This window comes from Dasypus novemcinctus, chromosome X, assembly GCF_030445035.2.
Source record: "Dasypus novemcinctus isolate mDasNov1 chromosome X, mDasNov1.1.hap2, whole genome shotgun sequence".
NCBI lineage: Eukaryota > Metazoa > Chordata > Mammalia > Cingulata > Dasypodidae > Dasypus > Dasypus novemcinctus.
Window position 1 is genome coordinate 182,202,252 of NC_080704.1, and position 6,757 is coordinate 182,209,008.

At 46.0% G+C, this 6,757-nt stretch overlaps 1 long non-coding RNA gene across 1 annotated transcript; it reads left to right on the plus strand.

Annotated features, from left to right (window-relative positions):
* The first annotated feature begins 2,811 nt into the window (after positions 1–2,811).
* On the plus strand, positions 2,812–3,581 carry LOC131277305 (uncharacterized). Its single transcript, XR_009184498.2, has 2 exons — positions 2,812–2,919; positions 3,192–3,581. It is a non-coding gene; the product is annotated as an uncharacterized lncRNA (long non-coding RNA).
* Positions 3,582–6,757: the final 3,176 nt, after the last annotated feature.

Sequence of the window (6,757 nt, forward strand, 5' to 3'; positions counted from 1 at the left end):
GTTATCCTGTTTCTCCATAAGCTACAAGAAAAAAAACAGTCCTTACTTGCCACACTTTTAGGTAGGAAATCTCCTCAAGTAAATATTGAGATTCATCACTTGTGGATTTTGCCTTCCATCTAGCACTAGAGCACAAAGTTGCCAACTTCTCTACCACTTTATAACAGGAACCACCTTGCCTCCAGTTTCTGGTAACACGTTAATCATATTTTTTGGAGAACTCACTTGTAATAACTTTAATGTCCACATTTCTACCAACAGTCTGTTGAAAGCCTTTAGGCTTTTTTGCAGAAAGCTCTTCATAGTTATTCTCACCTTTACCCATTACCCAACCCCAATGCTGCAAACATATTTTTAGATATTTTTGATACCAGAGCCACACTTCGGTACCCTAAAGTGTCTTGCTTTTGCCAGGTTTCCATGACAAATGTGACAAAATGAGTTGGCTTAAATAATTGGAATTGATTGAACTAATGGTTTTGGGGTTAGAAAAAGTCCCAAATCAAGATGAGGACAGGGCTTGCTTTCTCCCGAAGACCGTCGATTTCTGCTTCTGACTGCCCGGAAGCTTTGTAATTTCTTGGTTTGCATTTCTGCCTCTCATCACATAGCAATGTTCTCTCCTTTCTGACTTCTGTGATTCCATATTCCCTTTATCAAGCCTCCAGTTTCCTCACTAAGGCCCACACTTTAAAAGGAGTTTCTATTTTCAATGGGTTCGTACCTATCAGAATGAAGATTAAGGTAAAGAACATGTTTATTTTGGGGTACTTAATTCAATCTACCACAGTCAGTGGTACAAACGAAATTCTATTTCGATGGGTTGTGGCAATCAGGGAGGAAAAGTTTTGTTAACTAGAATGTGCTGAATAGAGAGACTTCTCTTTGAGTAATAAGGCATATGATGAGAATGAGCCTTGAAAGATGGTGGATCTTTGGCAAATTGGATCAAGGAAATGCAAATATAATGCTGAGTCATGCTAGGATCCAACAGAAATACTTTAGTATTTTAATTCAGAGGGAGGACAAAGTAGCCAGGACACCATGGCCTACCATCCAAACTTCTGAGTCCCAAAGATACAGTCATGAAATCTTAGGGACCACCAACTGATGGACATTTGTTGGGGGCAATGGTAATTTACATTGATGCAATATCACTGCCCATACTTTTAGATTAATCAGCATAAAATGTATCCTCTGGCACAGTTAGCAGGGATAGGAACAATTCTGAATAACAGCCAGCTGCTCCCTGTAGGAGGGAGGTGGGCCATGCTACATAATGTAATTAGTGGAAATAAGTCACCGTGAAAGCTTGTGAATGGAAACAGGGTGGATATGTTTGTCCCCAACTGATTTGGAACGTGGAAATTACTGAATCTGGACCACCTGTAAGGATGCCGTCCTTAAAGACCCGGGGTGTGGGAAAAGGATGATCCTCCTGGATGGCCTAGCCAACACCTCTGTCTTCCTGACTGGGAAACTGAATTAGACTATGACCATGTCTCGATAGGGTGCAAAACTGGCAGTGTTGGTCAAATTCATCTGCTGCGGAAACGATTTCAAGAGCATGTCAGCTGAGGGAGGACAGCATTTCCTTCAGGTAGGGAGGAAAGAGAAATGGGGGAAAATAATAGACCATGGGTTCCAAGGAGAGGAAGGGGCTGAAGAGTGATAAAAAAGAACCTGATTTACAGAGTTCAATTCCCCATTATAGATTATAAATAGCCAGGTTTCACTTGTGTGTTGCTCTGTGTCAGGGGACACAGCGAGAGCAGGGTACAGAAGGCAGGAGCAGGGCAGGACTGGCACCGGGATAGGGTGAAGGCAAGACAAAGCACTAAGATTTTGTGTCTGCTTTTTGAACTGTTAATTATTCCCCCTTTGCTAATGGCATTGAACTGCCAGCTGTTGACTGTTTTGAATGATTACCCCACTCATCAATCCCCCGGGAGGGCCAAATGATAAAGTCCTTAGGGTCTATCCAGGGCTTATCCTGGTTTCCGAATGAAATCTAGTTCCAAATGGCAGAATTTAGGGGACAGCCGTCCAGCAGCCCTCTTGGGGCTGTCCAGTCTTCCCTATGGGATGTCCAGGTTTCGAAGCCCAGGGCCTCCTGGTGAAGGCACGTAGGCCCCCGTAGAGTGCCGCTCCTCGCCATAGTCCTACGCCAGGAAGGAGTTCTGCCCCACCCAGAAGTGCTACACCACACAGCAAGCTGACTTATGTGAACATTTAGTGCAGCAGGATGACACAACAGGCGGAGATAGAAAGGAGAGATGATAGGAGATGTTGCAAAGCAATGAGCTGGGTGGCACAGGAGAGTGATTGCCTCTCTAGCACACCAGAGAGTCCCAGGACCACTTCCTGGAGCCCTCTGAAAGGAATGAACCACTGAATGGGGGTGGTTTTGGCAAAGGCTTGGAGGAGGCGCCCTCCCCCTGCCATGTGTGGGAAAATGCTTGGAGGAGACGCCCTTCCCCTGCTATTTGTGCCTCCAGCATTGAAGACCGGGAGATGAGGACAGCTGGCTGAGAGGTTTGGAAGGCTTTAGAGGGGAGTCGACAAATGCACCTTTCTTCAACCACCACATCTTGGTCTTCCCTGCTCCCCCCCCCCCCCCCCGCCCCCAGCCACTCTGTGGTAATGTCAAATGGTGCTTTGTGACGTCTCAGCCCCCCAGAGCTCCCATTGGCAGGGGAGAGCCTTGACGACCAATCAAATTGAAGGGCGTGGCTCCCCATAGTCTCGAGGAGGGTATATATAGGGAGGTCAGGAGCCTTGCGGTAGGCATCAGGAGGACGTGAGATGGAGAGCGTGACAAGCAAACTAGAAGAAGCCCCACAGTCTGAAACCAAAGGGAGTAAGAAGGGGATCGCCTATCGCCTTAGACCCAGGCGCAGAGGCAGCATGAACGCTGATGTGAGATGACCCCACCCAAGAGCCTCCTGTTCTTCCCCATTGCCCCCCTGCCCCAGGACTCCCTCCCTCTCCTTGCCTGCCACAAGCCCCTCCTCACCCCACACCCATTCTCCTGAAGCCCCGTTCCCCTTCCATCCCCAAACCTGTGCCTGCCCCAACCCAGTCCTCACCACGCACCCATTCTCCTGAAGCCCCCTTCCCCTTCCAAGCAACGCCTAACTCTTACTCCAGACCGGTGCCCTCTGTGCTCTCTCTCCCTGCTGTCCCTCCAGGTGCTGAGAAAACCATGGGAGTGAGAACATCTAGTCAGAGAAGTACAATGAAAAGAGACACCATTCCAGATAATTCAGAAATGAATAAGAACACTCAAGTGTCAGCATAACTTACCCATTACCAAACAACGATCAAGTACCTGGATGAAAATGTGCGAGTAAAGGCCCAAGAGACCCTGGAGCTGCCCTCTCCTTCAGGGATCAACCTGAGCAGGGAGCCACTTCCCAACTCACCAGTGAAGACGGGCACCTCAAAGCTGCCTGCTGAGGCTCCCCATGTCAACCTCCTCAGAAAGGGCCAGGCTGAATCAGGCACAGGGCCTGACTCGGAAACCCCCCGAGTAGACTGAGAGGGACCATTCAAATAAAATGAACAAATTATGAAAATGAGATGTGTGTCTGCGAGTTCTCTGATGGTGGGGTTGGAGGAAAAGGCAGGTGTGAGCAGGGTGGAGGCAGGGTCACACAGGAATGGGGGTCAGAGCGGCAGTTCTACAGTGAGCCAGACATTAGGTAGAAGGCCTGGGATGGAATTGAGTATGAAGACAAATCTTCTCCTTAACACTAGCCCAAGGGCAGAGTATGTTTGCAGGGGGTGAGGGTGTGGGTGACATCAAGTACCAGACCCTAGATGGGGTGGGGTGTGGGGAGGGCAAAAAGTGCACACGTATATCACCTCCAGGCCCCCGACCTCATGGTGGTGCTTGCTGTACAGCCTAGGCTGTAGGCAACTAAAAATCCTCAGGAGGCCAGGCATTTCACCCATCTCAATTCATCAACAGACTCCTCAAAGAGGACAAAAACATAGTGTGCATTCCAAATAAAACAATATTTAAGCCCCTTTCTTCTCGGAAAACTGGGAATGGCACAGTGCCTTACCAAGACCAGGGCAGTGGGAAAAGTTCATCCATAATGGAGGCAATGAGGGGGAATCATGTTCTCAGAAAATTATTTTAAAATTTTTGAAATGCTACACACAGCAGTCAACAGCTCCCCCTGTAGGGGTTTGATATAATTTATGAATTCCAAATAAAGATATTCATGATGTTTGTAAGCTGTCTGTTGTTGCTGTGATGCCATTTGATTGTATTACATTCAAAGGTTTTGAGTTTACTTAATTAAATCATTTAAGGGCTTTTGATTCGACCACATCAGTAGGGTATATACCTCAGGGTGGAATCTCCACACACTGAGTGGGCTATATACACAGACACTGAAAAAGATACGAGAAGACGGCAAAGGAAGAAAGAGAGCTCCATAGACATGGAAGAGAAGAGAACTTGGTCATATCTGCCCTGACATGTCACAGAAAGGAGAAGGTTCAGAGAGCTATAGACCAGGATAGAGATGAGCCATTCGCCTGATGGGTTACAGCTCAAGAGACCAGGCCCAGAAAGAAAGGAGCCCTCCAGCCTACAGCTTCCACTTCCTCTCCAATACTTGTTATTTTTGTTTCCTAAAACAGTCATCCTTGAGGGTGTGAAGTGGTATCTTATTTTGGTTTTGATAGTTTTGTCTCTAATTGATCATAATTTACCTATCTTTTCAAATGCATATTGGCCATGTATAAATCCTCTATGTATAAATGTCTATCCTAGTACGATGTCCATTTTTAAATTGGGATGTTTGACTTTTTGTCATTTAGTTCTCAAAGTTCTTTATATATTCTGGATATTAAGCCATTCCCAGATACTTGATTTGCAACTATGTTCTACAGTTTTTAAGTTAGATTTTCAGTTTGTGCATGCCCTGTCATGCACAAAAGCTTTTAATTTGGAAGAAATAAAATTGGGCGTTTCTGTTTTGTTGGTTGTGCTTTGGTGTCATATCTAAGACTTTACTGCAAAATCCAAAATCATGTAGCTGTTCCCCTATATTATCTTTTTTTAATAGTATTAAAACTTTATTGACAACTTCACTGTTATTTTGTTTTCCTGAGAAGTACAGACAAGACACCTTAAATTATCCTTTCGAATGCAACTAGAGCAGTGTCTCTCAACCTTTTTTCATTATTCCCCCCTTAGGAAGCCATTTTAGACAATCTTCCTCCTCAACACCCCCAATGAGATTTTATTTTTTATTTTTTATTTTTTTCCAAATTCTACTCAATTTATTCATTTTTTAAAAAGATATTACATTAAAAAAATATGAGGTCCCCATTCACCCCCACTGCCCCCACCCCACCACTCCCCCCACAATAACACTCTCCCCCATCATCATGTCACATCCATTGCGTCTGGTGAGTACATCTCCGGGCATCGCTGCACCCCTTGTCCTGTGTTCCACACCATAGCCCACACTTTCCCACGTTCCATCCAGTGGGCCATGGGAGGACATACAACATCCAGCAATTGTCCCTGGGGCACCAACCAGGACAACTCCAAGTCCCGAGAGCGCCTCCACATCTCTTCTCTTCCTCCCATTCCCCACACCCAGCAGCCACCATGGCCACTTTTTCCACACCTTGGCCACTTTTTCCACATCAATGCCACATTTTCTCTATTATTAACCACAATAGTTCATGAATAGAATATCATTAAGTCCACTCTGATCCTTAATGTATTCCTCCTTCCTGTGGACCTTGGCTTGGTTGTGTCCATTCCACATCTATGTCAAGAGGGGTTTTAGATTCCACATGGATATTGGATGCAATCCTCCTGCTTTCAGTTGTAGGCACTCTAGGCTCCATGGTGTGGTGGTTGACATTCTTCAACTCCATGTTAGCTGAGTGGAGTAAGTCCAATAAATCAGAGTGTAGGAGCTGAAGTCTGTTGAGGTCAGGGCCTGCCTATCATATTGTCAGTCCAGAGATTCAAATTCCCTAGATATATCCTAAGCCCCAGCACCAACTACAATTCCAGTAAAGTAGCATAAAAGGCTTGTGAAAAGAGATCCCATCTGACAATGTGATAGCCAGGTCCTGAGCCTCAACAGACTCCAACACCTACAATCTGATTCATCAGACTCACCACACTCAGCTAAGATGGAGTTGAAGAAGGACAACCACCACACCATGGAGCCTAGAGTGATTACAACTGAAAATGGGAGGATTGCATCCAGCATCCATGTGGAATCTGAGCCTCCTCTTGACATAGAGGTGCAATGGACACAACCAATCCAATGTCCACATAGAAAAGGTGGCACTGGATTGGGAAAAGTGGACATGGTGGCTGATGGGTATGGGGAAAGGCAGGAAGAGATGAGAAGTGGAGGCGTCTTTGGGACATGGAGCTGCCCTGGATGGTGCTTCAGGGGCAATCACCGGACATTGTAAATCCTCACAGGGCCCACTGGATGGAATGGGGGAGAGTATGGGCCATGATGTGGACCATTGACCATGAGGTGCAGAGGTGCCCAAAGATGTACTTACCAAATGCAATGGATGTGTCATGATGATGGGAATGAGTGTTTCTGGGGGGGGGAGAGGTGGGGTGGGGGCGGTGGGGTTGAATGGGACCTCATATATATATATATTTTTAATGTAATATTATTACAAAGTCAATAAAAAAAAAAGAGATCCCATCTGAGTCCTGCTCCATCACGCAGAAACACCAGCTCCAAAGAAG